Source organism: Bufo gargarizans, chromosome 4 (genome assembly GCF_014858855.1).
Source record: "Bufo gargarizans isolate SCDJY-AF-19 chromosome 4, ASM1485885v1, whole genome shotgun sequence".
NCBI classification, from domain to species: domain Eukaryota; kingdom Metazoa; phylum Chordata; class Amphibia; order Anura; family Bufonidae; genus Bufo; species Bufo gargarizans.
In genome coordinates this window covers 399,800,193-399,827,666 of record NC_058083.1, presented here as the reverse complement: position 1 = coordinate 399,827,666, position 27,474 = coordinate 399,800,193, and the positions used below count along the sequence as shown (strand labels likewise).

Below are 27,474 nucleotides of genomic sequence, written 5' to 3'. Positions count from 1 at the left end.
TGGTGAAATAGATCATTGGTTACGGCAATGTCCTAAACTTCTACCTTCCAGGAAATTCCCATGTTCCGACACCCAAAAGGATAAGGTACTCCCTAAGGCCTCGTGGACATGGCCATTGTCTTGGTCTGCATCCGAGCTGCCGTTTTCGCTTTGCGGACAAGAATAAGCATTTATATTGAAGGCTGTCTGTGCGGAACGTGCACGGATGCCATCCGTGTTTTGCGGATCCGCGATTTGTGGACCACAAAAAACCGGAACGGTCGTGTGCATGAGGCCTAAGGTGGTAAAAAAAATAAATAATAAGTATTGTTACCTGTGGTTATTTCTTTTGCCAATTTTAAAGGTTCTGGGGAGGCATTCATTGATTCTGGGTCTGCATCTAATTTTATTGACCACAAATTCGCCCTTTCCCTAGGTGTGCCTATTTTGTCTCTTGCTAACCCTATTCACCTGACTGGGATTCGCATATTATACACCCTAGACAGGTACTAGAGGTTCTTCGGTAGAACCAATTATTTGTTAAGGGTGAGAAGTGTATAAGTCATTTTTGGGATATATTCTCACACCCCAATCCTTTAAGATGGATCCTGGGAAGGTGCAGGCTATTTTGGGATGGGTGTGACCCTCCTCTCTCAAAGTGTTACAACGCTTTTTAGTTTTTTTGAACTATTACCCGAAGTTCAAAATCCCTATAGAATCATGACAGAAAGTGTATTTCAACATCACAAACTTGTGCCTTCTTTTAATTGTTTATACTTTAAATGCAAATATTATTTATACACAAAATTCAAGTAAAGGACTGAAAATGCATTCTCTGGTCAGTTCCTATAGCACCATGACTTGGAGACAAATGGAAATGTGGATGAAGGCAAACACAAATTTAATTTTTCACTGTAGAACATCATAGCCCTGAGGCTTAGTGTTTCTCAAGAAAAAGATGCATATTTAATGTATTTCCATTGAATGGTACTTGGTTTCTACCAAACTTTACATCTACAGACAAGTTATATAAGGCTGTAATGCCTGAAGCACAATTTACAGAAAATTCTAATTCTTAAAGGAAATGATGAATTCAAGATTGTAAAAGCAGTAATAGAAAAAATGCTTCCATTCCTTCCTTCCTTCCTTCTATAAGACGGTTTGTTTTCTAGCCTGCAGATATTGATGACCTATCTTCTGTAGAGGTCATCTACATCAGGTCAGTGTGTGGTCTCATACCCGTCACCCCCATCGATCATCTAATTTTGGCAGATGTTGGAAACAAAACCATGGACAGAGACAGAGGCAGAAAGCTCCATCCACTGTCTTGTGGCAGTTCTGGCATACTGTATCTTAGCTCCCATTCCAGTAAAGGGAAGCCAAGCGGCACTGCACAAAGCCCCTACACAATGGATGGGGCTTCTGGTTTTCAGCTCCATGCACTGTTATGTTACCAGCTGATCGATGGCAGTGCCAGGTGTCAGATCCCCACCAATCTGATACTGATGACCTATACCGAGGATAGGTCATTAATGCCTACAGACTAGAAATGGAAAACCTTTTTAAATTGAGGTGTGTACCAAACTTACTGGGTAAACAGAGATATTAACTTTGTCCAAACCCTTAAAATTTTGACCAAGAGCTCAAAATGGTCTACAGTAACAGATATAATATGAATCCTTACCACTCCCGCCATCACTCCCTGGGTCCTGTGCCATCTCTGTATCTAGGCATTCAATTACGAGATTTATACATGGTCACAGGACTGACCTGTGAAGCAGTGGCTCATCCACTGCAGCCAATAACCAGTCATGTTGAAACATGATTATTGGAGGCCAAAAAACTCTCGAGGATTATAGGAAGTGACAGCAGCCGAGTGGCAGAAGATCAGTTCTTTTAAACAATCTTCAGCATCTGGCACACATTTTATTGGGCTGTACAACCCCTACAACCTATCTCCCCATAAACTTACAGAATTGGTTCAGCCAAGCACGCATGTATTCTCACTAGGCAGAGGTATTGACTCTCCTTAAAGAGTACAGCTGTGTATGGAGACGTATTGGCAATGCTATTTCCCCTTGTCATGTTTCAAGGCTTGTTAAAAAGTCAGACTTTTGACTCATAGGGGACCACTTCCAAAATGTGGAAGTAGTGAAATGGTTCTTGTCATAGTCTTACCTCCTTGCTGTTCCCTTCGTTTGACATGTGCTGGCGGCCATCTTGGTTTCTGGGTTTTCTTGTAGCCTCCCACCCTGCGGCTCCTCCTTCCCACTGGGAGGAGCTGGATGCCCAGCTCATATATATAGGAGGTCTGTGGCTTCAGTTCCTTGCTTGGTCCTCCTGTGTTCACATGCTTCCAAGACTGCTGCTGCTTTTGGTTCCTGATCCTGGCCTCGTCTGACTACCCCGTTGGTTCCTGATTCCGGCTTCGTCTGACTACCCCGTTGGTTCCTGATCCTGGCTACGTCTGACTACCCCGTTGGTTCCTGATCCTGGCTACGTCTGACTACCCTTCTGGTTCCTGACCTCTGTCTCCGCAAGACCCTGCTTCGGTCTAGCCATCCGTTTGGACTTTGCTTACGGCTTGCTCTTCAATAAAACCTTCTTCTTCTCCACTTATCTCTGTTGTACGTCTGGTTCATGGTTCCTTGACATTAGGACCAAGCCATGAATTCTGACGGTACAGGGCCACCCTCGCTACCTACGCTGGTTGCCAGACTTGATCAGCAGGATCACCTGTTGGGTCGGTTCGCTGTGGCGTTGCAAACCCTGCTTGAACGCACGGCTCATTTAGCTTCCGTTGCCGATGGGTCGGTTGTCGCTCCTGGGCCCGCTCCTACTGCCGCTCCAGTTGTTGCGCCAGAGTCTACCCCGACACCTGTTGCTGCGCCTGTGGTGTTTCGGGGTATGACCGGTTCTGCCCCCCTTCCACAGCGCTTTGGGGGAGAGCCAACTCAGTGCCGAGGTTTCCTTAACCAGGTGGGCATTTACTTCGAGTTGCTGCCACATGCCTTTCCTACTGAGAGATCAAAGGTGGGCTTCTTGATCTCGCTGCTCTCGGACAAGGCCTTGGCCTGGGCCAGCCCTTTATGGGAGAACAACAATCCGGTGGTTGCCGAGTTTTCCGGTTTTGTTGCTTCTCTTCGGAAGGTATTCGATGTGCCGGCTCGTGCTGCCTCTGCTGCGAAGCTCCTTATGTCCATCAGACAGGGTTCACGATCCGTAGCTGAATACGCCATTGAGTTTCGTACCCTGGCAGCAGAGGTGGGCTGGAATAATGAGGCTCTGGTCGCTGCATTCTCTCATGGTCTCTCGGATGCCTTGAAGGATGAGGTTGCAGCTAAGGACCTACCAGTGGAGCTCGAGTCTCTTATTTCTTTCCTGATTTTGATTGACACCAGACTCAGGGAGAGACCTTCCTTTAAGGAGAGCCTGCGGAGGTCTCCTAACAGATTGGCGCCTACGTTTGCTGTCCCACCCGTGCCTCCCTCTCCTCCCACGCCTCCTGGGGATGACTTGTCTGGGGGTGAACCCATGCAGCGGGGGTTTGCTCGCCTTTCCGAGGGGGAGAGGGCACTCCGGAGACGCGAGGGCCGATGCATGTACTGTGGTCTCGGTGGGCATTTTCGGTTGGCATGTCCGAACCGTCCGGGAGAACGCTCGCACCTGAGGTCCTGTCGGGGGCAGATCTTGGGTGGAGTCTCCTCGTCCCCGGTTTCCCGTGTTGACAAACCACTGATTACTGTTGTCCTCTCCTGGGTCGGGGGCTCGGTGACGACCCAGGCGTTGGTGGACTCTGGTGCTGGTGGTTTGTTCATTGATGGTGTGTTCGCCGCCGCCAATTCCATTCCTCTGCAGCCTCGAGGTTCCCCACTGGCTCTTGAGGCGATAGACGGCAGACCCCTTCTGCCGCCACACGTGACTCATGAGACCCTTCCAGTGGGGATGGTCATTGGTGCCGTTCACAGAGAGTCGGTCTGTCTCCAGGTTATTTCGTCTCCACACTACTCGGTGGTCTTGGGGTACCCCTGGCTCCAGAAGCATAATCCGACTTTCGATTGGAAATCGGCCGAGATCCTCTCGTGGTCACCGCAGTGTGGGGCTAGTTGCATCCATGGGCCTGTCAAGTTGCTGAGTACTTCCTCGGACTCTCTGTTGCCTCCTGAATACGAGGAGTACCGGGATGTATTCGATAAGGTGCGTGCGGTTGCCCTACCTCCGCACCGCCCATACGATTGTGCCATAGAGTTACAATCTGGTGCCGTTCCTCCTCGTGGCAAAGTCTATCCACTGTCGGTAGCGGAGAATGAGGCCATGGAGGAGTACGTGAGGGAGGCGCTTTCACGCGGACACATTCGCAAATCCTCGTCCCCGGCAGGGGCTGGATTTTTCTTTGTGAAAAAGAAGGGCGGTGAGTTGAGGCCTTGCATCGATTACAGGGGTCTCAATCGCATCACGATCAAGAACGCTTACCCGATACCCTTGATTTCCGAGCTGTTCGATCGCCTCAAAGGGGCCACGGTCTTTACCAAACTCGACCTGAGGGCGGCATATAACCTGGTAAGGATCAAGGCGGGCGATGAGTGGAAGACCGCGTTTAACACCAGGACCGGTCATTATGAATCCTTGGTTATGCCCTTTGGGTTGTGCAATGCGCCCGCAGTCTTCCAGGAATTCATCAACGATGTTTTCCGTGACCTGTTGCAGCAGTGTGTGGTGGTCTATTTGGATGACATCTTGGTATATTCTGAATCCATGGAGGCCCACATTCTGGATGTCAGACGAGTGTTGCAAAGGTTACGAGAGAACAAGCTGTTCGGTAAGCTTGAGAAATGTGAATTTCACCGATCCCAGGTAACCTTCTTAGGTTACATCATTTCCGCTGAGGGGTTCTCCATGGATCCTGAGAAGGTTTCGGCTGTCTTACAGTGGCCCCAGCCCAGTGGTCTTCGTGCCCTGCAGCGCTTTTTGGGCTTCGCCAATTATTATCGGAGGTTCATCAGGGACTTTTCCTTGCTAGCCAAGCCTCTCACGGATCTGACCAGGAAGGGAAGTAATCCCCAGGTCTGGCCGCCCGAGGCCATCCGAGCTTTTGAGGCTCTAAAATCCGCATTTGTGTCGGCTCCGATTCTGTCGCATCCCAACCCTGGGTTGCCGTTTGTCCTCGAGGTGGACGCGTCTGAGACGGGAGTAGGCGCCCTCCTGTCTCAGCGTAGAACACCGGAGGGTCCTCTGCTTCCTTGTGGGTTTTACTCCCGGAAACTGTCTTCCGCGGAGTGCAACTATCAGATTGGTGACAGGGAGTTATTGGCCATCGTGCAGGCCCTTAAAGAATGGAGGCACTTGCTCGAGGGCTCGGTGGTTCCGGTTCTCATCCTGACGGACCACAAGAATCTGACCTACCTCTCTGAGGCCAAGAGATTGACACCACGTCAGGCCAGATGGGCTCTGTTCTTGTCACGTTTTAATTACGTGGTCTCCTACCTACCCGGTTCCAAGAACATCAGAGCGGATGCCTTATCACGGCAGTACTCCGAGCTGTCCGGGGAGGAGTCGATTCCGACTTCGGTCATACCTCCGAATCAGATCCTGGCCGCCATTCGCACCAGCCTGACCTCTCCCCTGGGTGAGCAGATTTTGGCGGCTCAATCTGGTGCTCCCTCTGGGAGACCCAACGGCAGGTGTTTTGTGCCTGAGGAGTTGCGCACTCGGTTGTTGCGAACCTACCATAACTCCAAGGCCGCGGGGCATCCTGGAAAGAATCAGCTGTCCTGGGCTGTTTCACGTCTGTTCTGGTGGCCTTCCCTACGTTCCGACATCGCCGCATATGTAGCGGCATGCTCCGTTTGTGCCCAGAGTAAGTCCCCTCGGCACCTTCCGTTGGGCCTTTTGCAACCCATAGCCACCGGGGAGCGTCCATGGTCACACCTGGGGATGGATTTCATTGTGGACCTCCCTGCATCCCGAGGCCATACGGTCATTCTCATGATAGTGGATCGGTTTTCCAAAATGTGCCACTGTGTTCCTCTCAAGAAGTTACCCTCTGCACAAGAGTTGGCCTCGATTTTTGCCAGGGAGGTCTTCCGGTTGCACGGTTTGCCCAAGGAGATTGTGTCGGATCGGGGGAGTCAGTTTGTGTCCAGGTTCTGGCGCGCCTTTTGCTCCCAGTTGGGGATTCATCTCTCCCCAGGATATTCCGGCTGTGGAGGATCACCTTTCCGTCCTACGTGCTTCTTGGGTACAGATCCAGAGGTCCCTTGAGGTCTCTGCGCAGCGCCAGAAACTCCAGGCTGATCGCAGACGAGCGCCCGCTCCTTCCTACCAGGTCGGAGACCGCGTATGGTTGTCCACCCGCAACCTCAACCTTCGAGTGCCCACTCCCAAGCTGGCGCCTCGCTTTGTTGGTCCCTTCCGAGTGCTTCGCAGGGTAAACCCGGTAGCCTATGCCCTTGCGCTTCCTCCTGGCATGCGGATCTCCAACGTGTTTCATGTCTCCCTGTTGAAGCCGCTGGTGTGTAATCGTTTCACTTCCTCGATTCCTCGGCCTCGTCCGGTCCAAGTGGGCAATCGTGAGGAGTATGAGGTGAGCAATATCCTGGACTCACGCCTGGTCCGCGGCCGGGTGCAGTTTTTGGTCCATTGGCGTGGTTATGGTCCAGAGGAGCGTTCCTGGGTTCCCTCCGCAGATGTCCATGCTCCTGTCTTGCTCCGAGCCTTCCACGCACGCTTCCCTCAGAAACCGTTCCTTACTCCGCGGAGGAGGGGCCCTTGAGGGGGAGGTACTGTCATGGTCTTACCTCCTTGCTGTTCCCTTCGTTTGACATGTGCTGGCGGCCATCTTGGTTTCTGGGTTTTCTTGTAGCCTCCCACCCTGCGGCTCCTCCTTCCCACTGGGAGGAGCTGGATGCCCAGCTCATATATATAGGAGGTCTGTGGCTTCAGTTCCTTGCTTGGTCCTCCTGTGTTCACATGCTTCCAAGACTGCTGCTGCTTTTGGTTCCTGATCCTGGCCTCGTCTGACTACCCCGTTGGTTCCTGATTCCGGCTTCGTCTGACTACCCCGTTGGTTCCTGATCCTGGCTACGTCTGACTACCCCGTTGGTTCCTGATCCTGGCTACGTCTGACTACCCTTCTGGTTCCTGACCTCTGTCTCCGCAAGACCCTGCTTCGGTCTAGCCATCCGTTTGGACTTTGCTTACGGCTTGCTCTTCAATAAAACCTTCTTCTTCTCCACTTATCTCTGTTGTACGTCTGGTTCATGGTTCCTTGACAGTTCTCCTTCTTTGGGAGACTAATTATTTTCCCATGGCACATTGCGAATAAGTCTCCATACACAGCTGTGCATAACAGTGCATATGTATGTTAAATGGTGGAGTCCAAGGCATCAGACTATCTGGGCCTATAGCCTTCTGAGTAGTGTTGAGCGAACTTTGTGTTTCAAGTTCGAAGTACAAGGTTCAGGTTAACTTATATGGTCTGTGGTAGCGGAATCCATAACGGAATTCTTAGATAACCCGAACCTTGTACGCCGAACTTGTGGCTTCCTCTTGTTTAGGCTGTAGTGAACTTAAATAGTGATGTTTTCTGCAGGACATATGTACACTATGTAAACCTAGGTTAGTGTGGGTAATATACATATGACACTGAAAGGCATAGAACTGATCAGTACACTACTATACATCAGCCAGGATAGTGATACATTTGTTTTGACAGTCTGATATTTGCCAGTGATACTTAGTGCCAAAGGGTATGAGCGAGGTCAGCAAGGTGTGAATGGCGCTGGCTGAGATTGAGCGAACGCAGCTGATATGTTTTCATTAGGAAAGCATTTTCTTTCATGTGACTCCGCTGCATCCTCCCTCTTGTTAGCTCCAAGCGTGGTCTCTGATTATAAATAATTTATGAGCATTGTGTTCTATCCTAGTTTCCATGTTGAAAACGTCAGGTGCTTTAGTCTTAGCCAGGGCAGATTAATGCCCAGGAAACAGCTGATAATGAAGAATGGATGATAATTTGTATGGTAACAATAGCAATAATGCATAGCCCGAGGCCATTGTTTGTAGTTATTCAGCATGCATTTATTCTTCCCCTCTCATTCTGACATATTCAGAGACCAGCTGCAGGGCAATATTCAACCTGTCATAGAGAAAGTGTAAGAAGGCAGAAGTCTTACACGCATGGGAGATATTATTAATAATATTGTGCATTACAAATACATACACTATAAACCAATAATAACATTGGGTTATTCTTTAGCCTTTAAGAGACATACCAGCAAGCCCATGTATATGGCGACCAGTGACTGGGTAGGTTGTTTTTCAACCTACACAATAAGCAGTGCTTTAGGGTACAGCCACACGGTGAAGCTTCTTCATGCCATTTTGACAGCCAAAACCAGGAGTGAATTAAAAAAATAGAAGTCGTATTAGTCCTTTATACTTATGCATGTCACTAAAAAGATTCAAGATACAAAACACACCCATCAACAATACTGATCCGTAAGCAGAAAATGAAACAAGCATGATTACATTGGAAATGAACTAAGGGTTTGGCCACACGGTCAGGTTTTGATCAATTATTTGGCCTACAGATAAGGTCCTTTTGCCAGGCACTGCCTCTGGTGTAGCTTCCTGGCTCTTCATGTAGGCTGCAACCAGCAAAGCTTCTTGTTCTGTAGGGGACAAATGAACGCCTATAGGGCAAGCACGTGCAACTTTATTATGCCCAGCCAATGGCTGGTTAATCAAGGGTACTCAAGACAGCTTGGCTTGCGGGAGGGTATCTATGCAATGGGTTACAGTCCGCTGTTCAAGAGGCATAGCGGAACTATATCTACTTCATAACAGAATCTTCTAAGCAAGCTGAAAAATGTGCAACCAGAGAATGCACTGCCAATGAGATGCAAAACTGCATTGGGTACGGACGATCGTAAAAGCTATTCTTTGTCTCTATGCAAGTTCCATCGTTTATGGTTCTGTATTGGGTCATGTAAAAGTACCATTATTATATAGGAATTGCAAGCTTAATGCTAAGCAAATGCTTGATATTGCTGTGTAACCAATTCCCAACCTCCTAACTGTTGATTACCTGATCCTGTTACACAGAGATTGTGGGTGAGAGAGTTCTTCTGGTCTGCTTTATGTAATATCTGGCAGCCTAGGGGCATGCAAATAGTGATGTCATAATTAACCTGTTCCTCTGCTGATATATAACTTCTCTACTGCTCAGGATCCAGCAGGGGGGTATTTATACAGACGATTAGGTGACCACTCTATGAGGAATTCTAGATTACCAGTTTTGGGAGTAAATGCCACCAAGCATTTGTAGGATAGAGGTATATAAGGTTTTGGAAGGTGGGAAAAGTCAAATTCATTAAAATTACGATTTTTTTCTAGTTTTTGTCTAGTTTTACTTTAACATTCATATTAAAGTGTCATTATTTTCTATGAAGCATCAGAGAAAACATTGTCCAAGGTACTGTATAATTTGAAAGCAAAAGCTTGTTTATCAAGGCCTTGCCTCACAGAAGCTCTTCTGAGCTGGGTTTCTCTGAAGTTACTGCTCAAAGTTATCCTAATACCTATCTTCAGCAAAAAGATGAACATAAAGTTTACTTAGCTATGTCGTGATCGATCTGTAGAGCCTGGAAGTCAGTCTGAATCCTTAATTCATGTTGTGTTCGATAAACACCATCCTTTCATCTACAGACAGAGAATCCCATAAATGACCACTGTTCTCTCTTTTATCCTACATGCTTCATTGACTCTTACAGTGCCTGGCAGGCCATGTTATTTCTGATTACCAGATGCTGCCAACAAAGCCAAATTAATAAAATGTATTTTTACTACAACTTCTATGCTTGGTTTATACATTACTCTTTTTGGTCATTTTTATAGCTTCTAACATTTCTAGTTAATGTTGGAGTTGCCCAGTTTTGAACTGGTAAAATGCCTCATACATCAGACAACAGTTGCCTTGGAACGATTAGAACATTATTATTATTATTAATGCATGTTTTAGATATTGATCAATGCGGCATTATAAAGGTGGTTTTACACATAACTTTTTTTTTTTTTTAAGCGGGCAGCAGTTTTTTGATCCAATGCCAGAAATGGATACAGCAGGAAAAAAATGTGTAAGCCCATCCTTTAGATTTCCCATTCTTTTTGAATCCACTAGATTTGATAAAAAAATAAATAAGAATCGGTGGCTCTGAACAACAGCTGCATGGAGTTTGTATGGGTTTTCTCTGGGCACGCCAGTTTCCTCACACACTACATACTTATAGGGAACTTAGATTGTGAGCTCCACTGGGGACAGTGACTGATGAGAACGTATGTAAAGTGCTGCGGAATATGTCAGAGCTATGTGAGTACAATACGGTAAATAAATAAAAACTGGCCTTTTTCAAAAGAAAAAAAAAAGCTGTATGTGAAACCACCCTAAGACCCCATTCACACTGAATTTTTTCAAGTGGAATTTGCAGGCAGGGGCGCAGGCTCTGTCTCCCATTGCTTTCAATGGCAGGCCACACTACACTTCCTGCGGCTGCGGTTTATATCCTCGCCTGAGCAAAGAAAACACATGTCCTTTCTTGGCACAGTGTCTGCATGGGATGCAGGCTGGAAACCTTGTCAGGGGTCTGAGGGCAGGTCTACAACATTCACATTGAAAAACCATGGCAAAAAAAACAGAGCCAAAGCCATTTATAAAATTTGCCATGTGAACGGGGCCTAAATTGGGATTTGTATATTTGTTTTTTACTCTACACAAATAATTATTGAATTTTCTTGTGGGACATATAGGGATACGGTAATTCGGTAATTCTAGTAAACTGGAGTTGATATTTTTTGTTTTGTATGTTGGTATTTAGTAACACAAAAGAGGGGGGAGAGGGAATACTTTTCCTCGTTATTTTCGTATTCTTTTCTAAAGTTGGTTCATGTAAATTGTATTTTCCTCCACTGTCGTGGTAATGGGTGGTCTGTCCTGAACCTGCCGATATACAGCAGTAAAATGTACTATCAGAGTACGCAAAACAGCAGGAACTGAGACATTAGCCCATTAATTTAACAAGAGACTTAACAAGTCCCCACGAAATGCAGTGCAATCTGCAGGCACCATGTTATAGAGCAGGAAGAGCTGAGCAGATTGTTATATAGTTTTGGGAAAAGATTCAGTAAAACGTATAACTTATACATTGAAACCTCCACTTTTTCGGAACTTACTGGGGTTATCCCATGATTGATGTAAAACATTAACGTCAGATATCATATAGAACATGACATAATAACCAGCCTTCTACTTCTCATGGATGCAGAGATCTCTCCGTTCATTGCTCTGCTAGATTTATTTCAAGCTGGCACCTCAGGGGCCAAGTCCTTTCTCAGGGGATTATCCTATCACAGCTTCTAACAGAAGGGGTAGCAGTTGAAAGACTGAACTGAGCTTATGCGTCCACCTCAGCAAGGTGGACAGAAGAGAGGAAAAGAACAAACAGCAGGCACAGGTGGCGCTATACAGATCCATTCTATTGAATAACTTGTTGGCTATACTAAATTTTTTATTACAAAAGATATTCAGATCCAGGTTTTGGCTTGAAAGATTTTGAATATTTTTGTGGGACAACCCTTTCTATATATACACACAGCTATCAATCAGTGATAATAAAACCCCTATGTACAACTGAAGTCAGAGACAGCAGAGTATTAAATCTATAAAATACATGTTTTACTGAATCTTTTCCCACCTGTAGCAACATGCTGCCTGTAGCTTGCACTGCATTGTGGGGTCACAGGTTCTCTTTAAGCAAGAGTGGAAATATTTAATATGGACATTTATTTACAGTGGGTGGTCGTGAAGTGGACCATGTTATTTCTATGGATGGTAGAACATAATGGACAGCAAGGCACCTTATGTGTGGTTTTCTGCAGCTGTACGAAGGATTGGAAAGATGAATATCAAACACATCAGCCCACGTGACGATGAATTGGAGATGCTGGTCAGTTGTCCCCATAGCATTTGATGGTCGATAGATGTCGACAAGATTCTGCAGTTCGTTTAGATAAGATCATATTATGCTTACAGATAGGTGCCAGGAGTGTCCTTGTGAACTCTAAAAGGGTCATCAACTTGATGTGCACCTATTTGCTTTGGTGGTAGTGCACAGAACTTGAACACTTACTGCCAGGTGACCCCACCACTTACAGCTGATCGCTGAGGGTCCAAATAGGGGGACAATCTTTGAACCTATTGTTGTCAAGGGACCATTCTAGCAATAAGTGACTGTCTAAGGCTACTTTCACACTAGCATTTTTGTTGGATCCAACAGGGTTCAGCAAAAAACGTTTCCGTCACTGATAATACAACCCTTTGCATCCGCTATAAACGGATTCGGTTGTATTATCTTTAACATTGCCAAGACAGATCTGTCATTAAGTCCATTAAAAGTCAATGATCAATTTTCTATGGTGTCAGAAAAAAACTGATCCCTCCCCATTGACGTGCATTGGGGGTCTTGCTCCGTATCCCAGGACGGAAAGCAAACTACAACATGTTGCGGTTTGCTCTCCGGTCTGGGAACGGAACTAAATAGAACAGAATGCATTTTGCAGCATTCCATTCAGTTCAGTCCCCATTGACAATAAATGGGGACAAAACTGAAGCATTTTATTTCCGGTATTGAGCCCCTATGACGGAACACAATACCAGAAAACTTAAACGCTAGCGTGAAAGTAGCCTAAGGTGGAGAACCCTTTAACTCCTATTGTCCTGTTTTTGGCTACTGTACACAAATAAGATCATGAAACAAGCAGTGGCTTCACTTTCTAAACTGCTCTACAAAACAAAAGACCGTGACTTCTTCCAGACCGCAGCACATTTGCACACATCACTCTGCATTAACTAACTGGCTATTTAGAACTTCACTAACATCTTTATGATACTGTACTAAGGTAGTGTGAAAGAAAGATTGGTGGAAAGTTTTTTTCCCCCTTTTACTTAACAAGACATAAGGTAACACTGTGCCTGCATATAAGTGGCTCCAGGAGCCTGAGAACAGATGTGTAATTGTCAACATATTGAACAGACCAGTAATATTTTAACCATTCAGAAGATATGACCTTATCCAAAGCCTATTTTTTATCCATTAAATATCAATGCTGTGCAAGTGGTAAGAGTTTTAATGAGCTACAACTGCCAACAACAGATGTAGGGTTTTAATTTGCCTCCGTCTTTGAAGTTTATTAATGCAGAAAGCCGAGTGTGACGTATTCTCATTCGGCTCCTCATTTATTTCCATTTACCACCGAAGTTTGCTGTGAAAGCTTTAACAAGCGCCTAACCTTTGTAGCCATCTCGCAACATGGCCATTACACATCCCTGGTGGCCAAATTAAAGGAACCACAAGCATGAAGTCAACTCTCCCTGCTTATCACTTGCACTATGCAGTAAAGTTGATTGAGCGTTTTGCAGGCTGTAAAGCACTCACAAAATATGAGCATCAGGTCAAACGTTAAGCCAAGGTTTACCATGCTGAGAAAATGGTCCATTACGCACTTACGAATAACCAAGAAAATTGCACACCCAGCCAATTAATTGCGACCAACCAAAGGACGACAATAAATAGGCCGCTTTATTTCGGGCTTCAAGCATTGTGCATTTTGTAAAGAAAGATCCTTGTTTCCATCTTTAAATGTCATCAGTCCATTTAGCTTGGGAATACTGAAGAGGCATTGGAGTGAACAGAATTAGCCGAGTAAAGCGTCCAGCCCTGTTTCAGACCACCGTTTCATTATTCGCAGGGACTGTTCCACATGCAATTAGTTTCTTTGGAATATTTAATTACTCCAGACACGAAACCTCAAGCTCTGAATAAGAAAGGCCCTTTATTTTAGTCCGAAATACAGCTTGAGACACATGCTTCCTTTACAAACAAGGGGAAATATTAAAAAGGTTACATATTGACACTTCACAGAAGAAACAGCTTCAGGTCAGAATCAATGGAAACTGTAGATTTTTTATTTTTTTTATGGGTTTGTCTCGTCTGGACAATGATCAGACATTACCAGCGGTAGCAGTTGATGGCCCTTATATCCATGGATAATTAAACCTTAAGGCTGAGTTCACACGGGCGAGATTTCCGTGCGGGTGCAATGCGTGAGGAGAACGCATTGCACCCGCACTGAATCCGAACCCATTCATTTCTATAGGGCTGTGCACATGAGCGGTGATTTTCACGCATCACCTGTGCGTTGCGTGAAAATCACAGCATGCTCTATATTGTGCGTTTCACAGGCAATGCAGGCCCCATAGAAGTGAATGGGGCTGCGTGAAAATCACAAGCATCCGCAAGCAAGTGCGAATGCGGTGCGATTTTCACCCACGGTTGGTAGGAGACGATCATTATAACCATGTTATAAGGGAAAATAATAGCATTCTGAATACAGAATGCTAAGTAAAATAGAGCTGGAGGGGTTAAAAAAAAATAATAATAATTTAGCTCACCTTAATCCACTTGTTCGCACATCTGGCATCTCTTCCGTCTTCATCTGTGAGGTAATGGACCTGTGATGACGTCACTGTGCTCATCACATGGTCCGTCACATGATCCATCACCATGAAGATGGATCATGTAATGAGCGCTGTGACATCCCAACAGGTCCTTTACCTCACAGATGAAGACAGAAGAGATGCCGGATGTGAGAACAAGTGGATTAAGGTGAGCTAAATTATTTTATTCTTTTTTTAACCCCTCCAGCCCTATTTTACTTAGCATTCTGCATTCAAAATGCTATTATTTTCCCTGATAACCATGTTATCAGGGAAAATAATACAATCTACACAACACCTAACCCAAACCTGAACTTCAGTGAAGAAGTTCAGGTCTGGGTAGCACATTCATTTTTTTATCACGCGCGTGCAAAACACATTGTACCCATGCAATAAAAACTGAACAACGGAAAGTAAATCGCAGTCAAAACTGACTGCAATTGCGTACCTACTCGCGCGGGTTTGCCGCAATGCACCCGGGACGCATTGTGAAGAAATCCGTCACACCCGTGTGAACCCAGCCAAAATAGAACACAGATACACCAGGTTCCCCAGAATGTTGCTTCTTGTTATAGCTCTCCACTCTGGATAGAAGGGCTATTAAATGGGCTTTCCGAGATTTCTTCTGGATAGGTCATTGATCGGTGGAGGTCCGACACCCAGGACCCTGCCGATCAACTGTTTGAGAAGGCAGCAACACTCGCAGTAGTACCGCACTGTACACTCTACTGGAGAAGTGGCTGGTACTGCAGCACAGCCTCATTCATGTCAAATGGGGCTGAGCTGTGCCTAGGCCAGTGGTCCAACTGACACAGGACAAGAAATCAGTTACTTCTCTATTCCTTCCTATGAAACTTACAGCGAGGCTCCTATAGGAATACATAGAGAAACTGTCTCCCTGTGTCAGCTGGAAATTATGTTTAGGGTACAATGCTTTTGGACACAGTTGCTAGTGCCACAAAGCCGGGGGAATTTATTATGCCCAGCACTCCAATAATCTGGCTTCAAAATGTGGCAAAATAAGGCTTTGCAACTTTTTGTGCTTTCTTTTCAAATAAAAAATGGTGTCTTTTTGCACCTTTACAACACTTACTCTGGTTTTAAAGGGCTCAACATATTTTTTGTCCACATCCGATCCACTTTTTTGGGGGGTCGGATACAGACCCATTCACTTCAATGGGGCCGCAAAAAATGTGCACAGCTGTATGTTCGTTTCCCAGCCTAGTCTATTTTACGGACAAGGATAGGACAGTTCTATAGAGGGCAGGAGGTTCTGTTCTGCAAAATTCAGAACACACACCTGGTATCTGCATTTTGTGGATTCGCAATTTGTGGACTGCAAAAATGGCAACAGCAAGAGTCCTTAGGCTGACTTCACTTCAGTTATTTGGTCAGTTATTTCCATCCGTTATTGTGAGCCATAAACAGTAGTGAAGCCTACTCAGAGATAAGGTGTAAATACCTGAAGTGTGAACTCAGCCTAATGGAGTGGTATAAAAAACAAACAAAAAGTGTCAAAGTGGTTATCCAGGGCGCCGTACTTGTGATTACACTTGCTCACCACTGCAATTGCTGCGGCGAGCAGGTAAACAGAGCAGAGAAGGCAGCTCTCGTATGAACATTGCCTTTTCTTCAAAACAACTGATCAGTGGGATGCCGGGAGTTGAACCCCAGCCGATCTGATATTGATGACCTATCCTTAGGATAGTTCATCAATAGTAAAAAGCGGACAACCCTTTCAAGTTCAAAGATGTCCACTGATGATCTATCTGATCAGTGAGGTTTTGACTCCCGGCAATCCCGCTGATCAGCTATTTGAAGAGGCTGCGCCAGTGTGCACTGTGGCCTCTTCCTAGACCTGTGACATCACCTTCATTGGTCACATGGACTAGGTGCAGCTTCGTTCCATTCAAGTGAATGTGCTTGGGCTACAATGCCAAGCACAGACAGTATTCAGTGGACTGCGTTGAGCTTGGTAAGTAACAAGGAGGCCGCTTCGTTCACTGGGGGGCAGCTGACTGGTGAGAGTGCAAGGAGTCAGGACCCCTCAATGACATATTGATGACCTATCCCAGTATTAAACACTCAACAAATCACAAAGTGTGATGTCTGATAACTATGGAGCAAAGTACGCTGACTCAAGAAAAACGGACTTTAAATATTAACCTATCATATTACATTTCCAGGTTTTCGCTGCAAGGTTATGACATAGGTTTGCTTTCCTGTTCCATATACAATGCCATATGAAGAAAATCAGACCCAACTCAATCGAACGTGCTGGCAAATATGCTGTAAATACAGTACAAGAAGATTCATAGACCATTACCACACAGCAGACAGCTGAAAATCACATCTCAAATGTGGAAGAATGAGATCCACAGGGTCTTTTTCTCTTACAAATCGTTGTCATGGCAAATTGGAGACATTAAATATGCAAGCATTTATAAATATAGCGATTATGGATAAAATAATATGATTTTCCGAAGAAAAATTATAGAAATATTTAGGTTTTTCATTTCACGACTTAAAGTGAAGGCTGCAAAACATTTCCGTAAAGCAAAAGATGAAAGAAATACAAATGTGAGAACATCTCTATATAATTGCCGTAAGAAAAAACATGCCATACATTAGGCTACTTTCACACTAGCGTTCGATCGGATCCGTTCAGAACGGATCCGTCTGCATTATTTTAGCATATAACAGCTAAGTGTGAAAATAGCCTCGTACGGATCCGTCCATTCTTTCAATGTAAAGTCAATGGGGGACGGATCCGCCTGAAGATTGAGCCATATTGTGGCATCTTCAAACGGATCCGTCCCCATTGACTTACATTGTAAGTCTGGACGGATCCGCACGCCTCCGCACGGCCAGGCGGACACCCGAACGCTGCAAGCAGCGTTCAGCTGTCCGCCTGTCCGTGCGGAGGCGAGCGGAGCGGAGGCTGAACGCCGCCAGACTGATGCAGTCTGAGCGGATCCGCTCCATTCAGACTGCATCAGGGCTGGACGGCTGCATTCGGGTCCGCTCGTGAGCCCCTTCAAACGGAGCTCACGAGCGGACCGACGAACGCTAGTGTGAAAGTAGCCTTAACATGTCATTACTGACATGCGAGCCTCAGCAAAAAAAGAGCAAACGCTGTATGTACATCGTAATACATTTTTCTACCATTTCATTTTTTTAAAAACCATATTGGCAACATTATCTTCTATCTCCTCATGTTCAAGACACATGTCATTTTCCACGATCCAGAAACATATTGACAGTAGCAAGCTGTGGCAATCCGACAAGCAAATAACTGGGAACAAAGAGAACATTTGGAAATATGTTTTAGGGTAAATGCACACGTTCAGGCGTAGAATTTGCCTTCGAATCTACTTATAACATGTTTTGAGGATAAAATACCACTTCTTTGGATATAAATGGACATTTATGGAAGAAGTGGAGTTTCATCCCCAAAATGTGTTATTATCCAGATCACCCATGGTTGGCACAAGAAACCTATTTCTATTATAATTTTTGTTGTTTTGTGTAGCATTTTTTAGGTCAATGTTGATTTCTTCAAAAATTTTCAGGCATTTTTCTACACTAATATCATTTAAAAAAACACCTGGAAAATAGCTTGGCATAAAATACTTTAAAACGCTTCATACTGTAGATGTCTTTTTAAACAGTGTCTCAAGACATCCTTAAAAGGGTTGTCCAACGATTAAAGAGTCTGTGCCATCTTTAAACATTATCCCCTATCCATGACATAGGGGACACCTATCTGATCATTTGTTGAGGGGTCCCTTCAATCATGCACAATTTTACAATTGTAATAAAAGTATTTTTCTTAGTAGGAATAAAGTGTTTTCCAAGCTCATGAAAAATCGAGAAAAGTATTACGAATGCGAACCAGATGATGCTACCATAGCTCAGAAGTAGGTATTTTTCAGTATATTGCTGTGCACACTGCTCTTTTGATATTACATTGCTATGGGTGGAATTATGTAAATCTTTGTTCACATCTGCATTTTTCCAGTAATATGACTAACCCCATGACAGAACCCTGTGAATCCCATTATAAGCGGATCCATCTGGCTCTGTTGGAGTTTGTCACTATGCTTGATAAAAAAAAAAATCATTCCTAATGCAGATGTGGCTTTGGCATAAACAATTATAGTTCCTATGGTTTCTCTTCCCTTTCAAAGACATTGAGAGTCTTTTACTAAAGACTAGTGTTGCACACACAAATCTTAGTAAAAACCCTGCTGGAGAAAGATCTGAAAAATTTATTAAGAGGAGCAAGCCTCTTAATTAGTCGCATCTTCTGCTGTCTGTATGCTAGAACTGAAATCTATTCCAGCTAGAAGCTGTTCTGCTACTCATTGACACTACATCTGCTGCCCAGCATGTAAAACACAATACATCCAGAGATGGAGGGAGAGCCAGGAAGAGAAGTGAAAATGGCACGTCATCTCTGACATTCCATAACCACATGTTCACAAGAATGAAATACACCATGACTACCGGTGAAACTAGGCGTTTTAGCTACAGAGAGCACATTCTTAAAAGGCAGAAAACTCCTTTAAATGATTTTTTTAATGGTATATATGGTAACTTTCAAGGTACTGTATGTAAACATGGATGGGCGTACAGACAGATTGATCAAGCTAAAAAACTTAAGACTTTCTAAAACACCCCGTGACATAAAACCTATTAAAACGTCATCACAAGTTAACTTCAAAGTAAAAAAGTAAAAGAGGAAGCAAGAGACAAGGGTATACAACTGCTCCAATAAAAAGATTTTTATCAAGTGGAGGATATGCTTTAACGTGTTTTGTATATGTTCAAGGGAAAGTAGAGAATTAGTTTGCTCTAGGAATTGCAAGTATTGTTTGCACAGGGTATTAAACGGCCTGTAAATTATTCTTTTTTTTATCAGTTACACTTTCCACCTATATAGTGTTTTGCAGTAAATCCCCCTTGCACTCGAAAGTGGATGCCTAACATATGCAATTTGAACTGATGGCTGCGGATGAGCCTCTGAGTTTATGTGCATACGAATGATATCACTTCTTTCTACTACATTCACACCATCTGACCTTAATTTGTATAGAATTTCTGTAGCTGAAAGAACCTGGATTTCAGCAAGCAAGAAAAAAAAAAAAAAGTTAAATAAATATATAAATAAATGTACTGCCGTCCTTGACTCCTCAAGCGATGCTGAACGAATGAGACAAGGAGATATGAGATATGTATGGTTCTGCTTATGGATTCTCAGCAGGTGCTTTAATAATCAGATGCATGAGATATGCGCTCATATATGCTCTCCAGAAAACCCATAATAAAACTGATTGTTCAGTGAGGAACTAGCAGTCCATGCATTAACTATGGCTCTGGGATAATGCCTAAATCTCCCTTTAGTAGGGGGCATCAGTACAAAATTGCTCCTTTCCCAAGACATGAATCAAATCTAGCCTTGATTCTTGTATTTACAGCAATGGTGTCTGAGGGATGGGGTGGAACCTACATGTGAGCCTCATAGAGAATGGAAATATTCTACTACAATTTCTAGCAACAATATAGAGCACCAACATATTCCAGCGTGCTGTACACACAATGGAGGGCATTTATCAAAACTGGTACCAATCAGATCCCACATTTAATTTTCCAAAGGAGCTGTGAATACTTGTGACACAACTGATTTGTTGAAACAAATAGAGAACGTTCAGATTGATGAGGGCAGCCTCCTTTCAAGCATCAATGTGGAGGCATTCCCTCATGACCAGGAGATTAAGGCTGTCGACCACTTTTTGCAGACTCGTGGTCGTCAATACCGCGCCCACAGCCTTCTTGTCCTCCGTATTCTTGAATTTTGCCCACCCTCCAAGTCCGGACCTATCGATGAGGCAAGAGACTTGGAGGGCGGGCAAAGGCAGAGACTGGGGAGGAGTAAAGTGAAAAGAAGGCAGAGCAGCCTGGGCACCTACACACTGAACGCTGCCCCTGGGCACTTGTAAGTGCTCATTTGCATATGAATTAAACTTAGTTTTTCCTGCTGTGCAAGTCTAAACAAAAGAACAAAGGTACCGTTACAATCCTGTATAGGTGTGCTACAGAGCCATGTAAGCACTGTATATGGCCATATGGAGGTGACAGACTCCCTTTAAAACTACTGTCCCGAGCGGTTTAAATGAGCAGCTTAATTTTAGTTGGTTCATTTGAATGAGGGACAATATATTGGATGTCTGTTGCCCTACACCTTTTTACCTCTTTTTGGGTCCAATTCCCAGAACCTATCCATCTATAGCTTTGTTTCTGTACACAAGGTTAATTTCTATCTGACCCAAGCTACAATTAATTATCACTTTATTATCTTGTTCTTATAAACTCATCAATGTAACTGATTATGCTTAATAAGTGTGGTGTATTTTGAGAATAGTATCCATAAGTATAACCCCATTACAATGCCAGCCTTGTACCCTGAATGGTAATTGCCTCACAAGTTTCCAAAAATTACCTTTTCCCCTCCTTTTTGGTGTGGGTTTCTCTTTGTGCTGGCGTCCCAGCTGCTTAGCACCCGGACGCGCCCTCCTCTTTCACTGAATATCCTCCTCACGTGATCCCTCTGGGTGTCAAGTGATCCGGTTACACGGGACATGTGACGAGGTGCGCGCAGTGCATCTCTATAAGACACCACACTAGATTACACATGGTGCTGCCAGGTGATTCCCCTGTCAACATGGCGGGTACACACATCCTGTTCCACTGACAGGTCTGCCATTTTTGAAGTGCACGCCACATTAGCTTAGTATCTGGATGTCTCCTTTATAATTTTGGACTCAATCCCCTTCTTTGTGTTATATTTGCCCCACCATTTTTGTTATGTTTATTTATTTTTTCATGACATTAAAGGGGGAATTACCCTATTTTTGGGGTCTCCCCTGACGAGTTATCTAACGAAATGTGGTACGTCGGAACTTCTTTTTTGAGGGTTTCTATAGGGATACTGCCCAGGCATAGGGTTAGGTAGGTATTCAGACGGGGTCGTCCCTTTTGAGGCGAGTGCTCTGTATAGATAGGCAGGGTATTCCTAGCCCCCTTCCCTGCACTCAGGGCAAATTCAGGGACAGTTTCCCGACGCCTATTCTATACAATAGCTGGCTCGACGCTGAGGTCTGCCATCATCTGGAACCATCATTCTGCATTTTTAAACCACCTTGCACCACAGGATTGGTAAGATCATTCCGATTTTTCTATATTTGATAAACGGTGGATCTTCAGGATTTAATTCCCTTTCCCTTGCTAGGGATTCCTGTATTCTAATATGTAAGGCACCATCAGTGTTGCCAACCTCCTCCTCCTCGTTTTATTCTGAACAACTAAACCAAAAATCTGAGATGGACCACCTGCCATTACCTTGCTTTTATTGAATCCTTGACTTCTCCTCCACCCTCTGGTCTAGTTCCCGGGACCTTGGTGAGAGATCCTTCCTGGTTATTTGCTCTGAGATTCTCAGTTATGGTGCATGTGCAGTCCAAACTTCAGGCAGTTGAGAGAAAATCTGTGGGGGATTTTTGCCATCTGCTATGGACAGCATTAGAATAAACACCCAGTTTTGGGGTGTATTTCGAAGATCAATCCGTCCATACATTTATGGCCAATTGACAAACTGTGCACCATAAATGCCTAGTTTCACATGGATGTAATAAAGCAGCATTTTATTGTCCATATTTAATGACAACTTCTAGTCCATCAAAGTTCTACAAAGCTAAACTTAGGTCACCATGATTCTGTTGATGAGTTTTGCAGTCATAATACAGACCCGTAATATAAAGCCTGTATTAAACCAACAGATTATCTGACCAATCCTTGGTGATGGCCAATTACACACACAGATTTTTTGTTATATACACCAACTATTGGTCTGATTGGACAGATATTGGTCAGATAATCTGTTGGTGTAATACAGGCCTAACAATCAGCCCTATTATATCCCTAAGACCCAGCCTAATTACTTCCATGCAAAACTGGCCTTAAGGAGAGAGTGACAGTAGGTCTGACCATGCTAAATTACTGACAACCCTAGGCAGAGGCTGGGAAGAGCAGGTCAAACATACCTTTTGTGGAGCTTTTATTATTAGGAGAAGTGTGAACATAAACCTAAATACATTAGGGTGCTGCTCCTGCAAATGCACTGGAAGCGGTACTCTGCTGGGAAATATTCTTTGCAGTGAGTTGCTGCACAGCCCCCTCCTCTCTACATGACGACTATAGAGGGGACCGCTTGTGAAGCAGCTCAGAGAGCGAAGTAGACTTCACAATGACGCCCTCCCTCCGGTACACCTGCAGGAGCAGAACCTGGCAAAGTAAAAGTTCACTGTAAGGCCTCATTCAGACACGCAATCTAAAATTCACCTGTGTTCTGATCGCTAAAAACTGAGGATTTTCCATCCATGTTTAATCAGTTCCGTCTCAGACTGTATTCCATTGTCCATTTTTTCCGCCCATACGGTATCAGTATGTAGTATCAGTCAGTGTTTTCTAGCAACTCCGTGTGAAAAACCACGTCAGTGTGCTGTAGTAGTTTTTTTCACAGATGAGCTGACTGGAAAGGTTAAGTCCAGTGCAAAAATGGTACCAAAACATAATGCGACTTTCTCACAATGGTCTGTGAAGAAAACTGGACCAGTGAAATGGTCACTGACTATGACGTGCCATTGTTAGTCCACTGTGCGATAGATATGGCTATGCATCGCGATTCCTGATATAAATGAAAACCACAATACAAGTGTGAATCATTCTTTGCTGATCATAGTCTATGCCAGTACAGATCATTTGCAACAGAACAGGACTTTTTATTTTTCACCAGGGAACCATCCATAGGAGAGATAAGAAAATATGCACTTTCCGAAGTGAAATTCTATGATTGAGCAATGTACAACAGCAATTCTAAACCAAGGTCTATTACAATAACCACGTAGCCAAACAAAAGACTATTTATGGAGAGACAAAAAAACACTTACATCTATTCTCTAAATCTTGAGATAACCAGCAAACACTATAAAATACTTTTCCCATCTCAGACAATGGGGCATTTCGCTAGGACCCGTATCTATCTCATAAACGCAGCCGGCAAAGTGAATGAGGGCGTACCGCGCATGCATGGCTGCCCTTCATTCATTTCTAGCTGAGCGATGGGCCAAACATTTCAGTCGCCCCATAGAAGTGAACAGAAGCGCGGTGGCCACGCAAGCGCTGTGCGCTTCCATTCATTTCTACGGGGATTTCGAAAATAGCTGCGCGCACCACTCACGGCCAATAGGAACGCTTGGTAGTGGCCGGATTGGCACTGCTGGCCACCGCTTTGCCAGCTTCTATTTTTACTATTCAATAAATGGGAGGGGACCCCTCCCATTTATTTTGCGTCTTTGGCGAATATAAAGCTGAAACACATATAGGTGTGTTCTGTACTTTTGCATTTTTAGTGGTGTTCTTTGCACATGTGTTTGGTGTGGTTTTTGCAGTAAAAATGCATGCTCCACCTGTTAGCTGAAAGTCTCTGGGAAATATGAATACAAGCTAAAAATTGTGTGACAAAAACCCTCCACCCCAAATGCTTGTAAAAATGCAAGAATTTCATAGTGTCTTTTACAAGGCAAAAAATGGCAAGAAAAAAGGTGTGGCCGCTCATAGCTCGCGCTCCTAGCTGGCAGATGTTTTCCAAATTTTTCTACAGTGAAAACCTGTGGCAAAGTAGAGTACAAAACCCCATTCACATGCTTCAGCAAAAAATGTATGCAGATGTGCGGGCATGCTGGACATACAGGAAACAGAACCATGACAGATATGGCTTAGATGCACTGAACAGTAAAACAGGACACAACTAGCTCTATGACCTTAAGAACTTGTGTGTCCAACATTTACAACTTGTAACGTGATCATGGACCTGGTGTCACTATTAGGCCCCATGCACATGACCACATCTGTTTTGTGGTCAGCAAATTGCAGATCCACAAAATATGGATGTGGTCCTGAATTTTTTGATGACCTATTGGGGGGCAATTTATGAAGAGACTTGAAGAGTCGTAAAAATAGTTCCAAGTCACTTTTTTGGCCGGCCGTTCAACAATATTTAGTCGCATGGCCGGTTTTACATTGTGCTCGGCAGTTGGGTGGGACAGGGGCGCTGGAACAGGTGCAAATGTTGGCACACTGACTGCCGTGGGTTCGCCTTTCCACCTCTGTATGTCTGTTCTGCAAAAAGATATACTATGTCTGCAAAATGTGGACCACGGACCCACTGAAAACAATGGGTCTGCAAATAAAATGTGGGTGGCGCACGGACTGCATCCGTATTTTGAAGATCCACGACTTGCTGACCGTAAAACATATATGCTCGTGTGCTTGAGGCCTAAGCTGAAGACATCTGCTATTCATGTAAGCAGCAACAAGTACAATCAGTAACTTGTGACCCACTACTCATTTTCACTTATAGCTGCTAAGTAAATAGATGACAGAGTATGTCCGTGCCTGACAGGCTAACAATCACTTCATAGTCCATCCATCAAAGCTTTTTTTTTTGCAAATCAAACCTAATTATTTTCACATTAGACATGTATTACACAAGGCTCGATCGGTTTAAGAGATGCATGAAAAGGTTTTGAGTGAATGGGAAAAATGACATATATTACCTCAAATGTGACATGCCAATCGCTCAAAACTTTTATCGCTCCACTTACAGCTTCTCCAGGGGGGCAATCAGCAACTCACATTCTTTGCAGTGAGGGAGCACTTATTGCATCAAGTTCTTGAACTCGCATAACTCCGTTTTACAAATCAGTTACCCTGTTACAGGTAGTCATATACGTTTATGGGTTAATGGTACTATTTTACATAGAAAAATGCTGCTACCGATGTAGCCGAGTTAACAGTCACAGTCATAATGTGTTAAGTAGATGTGATAACTCTCCATTTGCATAGACTTGAACAATGACTCATCCCCACGTCAGAGATTTCCATCAGTGATATTGAGCCAAAACCAGGTGCGACTCTAAATACAGAACAGGTGCAGATCTTTCCTTATACCTTATGTCTATGGAGGCGCCAATCCTGGTTTTGGCTCACAATCACTGATGGAAATCCCAAGTAGAAAAGGATCAGGCATGTTGAAATTCAACAGCCCGATCCTCATCTCCCCAGACAAGCTGGGAGGTTCTCATATATATTAGAAGGTCACCCATTCCTGCCAAAATCAGTGGGTGGAGCCGATATATGTCTAATGTACATGGTCAGCTTACAAGTTTTTGTCAAGTGGGTTTTCTGAAAGAGGACAACTAGTACAACGTATGCACGTCACTAAAAAGATTCAAGATACAAAAGCACCCCTCACCAACAATACTGATCGGTAAAGCAGATTATATTGGACTACGGGTACGGCCACACGGTCAGGTTTCCTGATGCAATTTTGGAAGAGAAAACCAGGAGTGTATTAAAAAAAAAAAAAGAGTTGGATCAGTTCTTTATACTTTCTCTGCCTTTACAATGTACTCCTAATTTTGGCTTCCAGAACTGCATCAGGAAACTTGACTGCGTGACGGCACCCGAAGAATCATTTAAAGGGGTAGTCCGGGTTCAGAGCAGAACCCGGACATACCCATATTTTCCCCCAGGCAGCCCCCCCAGATGTTAGCTCATGCTCTGATGCGCTCCCTTGACATGCGCTAGATCGTGCAGGGCAAGGGCTCTTTTGTTTACAACAACACATTGCCGGGCGGAAGTTTCCACCCGGCAGTGTGTTCGGTGACGTCACCGTCTCTGATGGACGTGCTTCAACGCTGCACTAGCCATTTTACTGGCTAGGTCAGCGCTAAAGCCTGCTCATCAGTGCAGGTGACATCACCAGGCTTCCTGGCATTCCTATGGTACATCACCGGACCTCCAAAAAAATGCCTTTGCCCTGCTCGATTTAGCTCTGATACTCAAGCCAGGAGGGCTGCCTGGGTGAAAATGGAGGAACCCAGACATACCCATATTTTCACCCAGGCAGCCCCCCAGATGTTAGCTCATGCTCCGATACGCTCCCTTGCCAAAGGGAATCTGTCACCGCAGGCAGCTGAATCAGACGCACTTTGGCCCTATTCCCAAGATATTTGCATTATTATTCTATGCAAAGTAGCTCCTTGGTGCAATGAGGGCAGCACCACTGCACCTAAAGCTCTGCTCATCTTCTATGTTGTGAGTGACAGGGCCAGGCAGTGTAAACAGTATCCTACCTGGCCCTGAACCTCTGCGATTGTCGCAACGTACAGGACAGGCCTGAAGTTTCTTGGGCAGAAGGAAACTGTATTGAGCATGCGGCAACGATGTTCGCTTCTTCTGGGTGCAGAGTGGCGTCATTGGAGAATTCACAGTAGCCATTCATTCCCCCTAGCTTCAGGCCTGTACTGCGCATGTGTTGATCACAAGGGCGAACACACAGGCGTGATTACGTCTAAGGCTGGGTTCAGACCTGAGCGTTTTACAGCGCGTTCCTACGCGCTGTAAAACGCTCAACAAGGAGAAACCAATGCTTCCCTATCGGCATGGTTCTCACCTGGGCGTTTTACAGCACGTACGATCACGCTGTAAAACGCCCGACGCCCCAAGAAGTACAGGAGCTTCTTTGGGGCGTTTTGACGCGCGTTCCCGTACATAGACTTCCAGGAACGCGCGACAATGGGCATTCGCTTGTTCCAGAGCCGCGATTGTAAACGCGCATACAATCGCGCGCTCCATCCCGAACCCAGCGTCAAATTGCTGGCCTTATCACTCACAGCAGAGGGGAGCTGGCCAGGAGGGAAAGTGAGTGGAGCTTTAGGTGCAATGAGATCCAATGGCAACACTCGTTGCACCAAGGGCTAATTTCCTTAAAATAAAAATGCAAATATCTAGAGAATGGGGTCACTTAACAAGGTGGAGCA

The 27,474-nt window shown here is 44.6% G+C and overlaps 1 protein-coding gene across 1 annotated transcript in view; it reads right to left on the bottom strand.

Moving 5' to 3' along the window:
* CRIM1 (cysteine rich transmembrane BMP regulator 1) overlaps positions 1–27,474 on the bottom strand; it is a 703,894-nt gene that overhangs the window by 552,553 nt on the left and 123,867 nt on the right. The gene's annotated exons all lie outside the window — the stretch shown is intronic.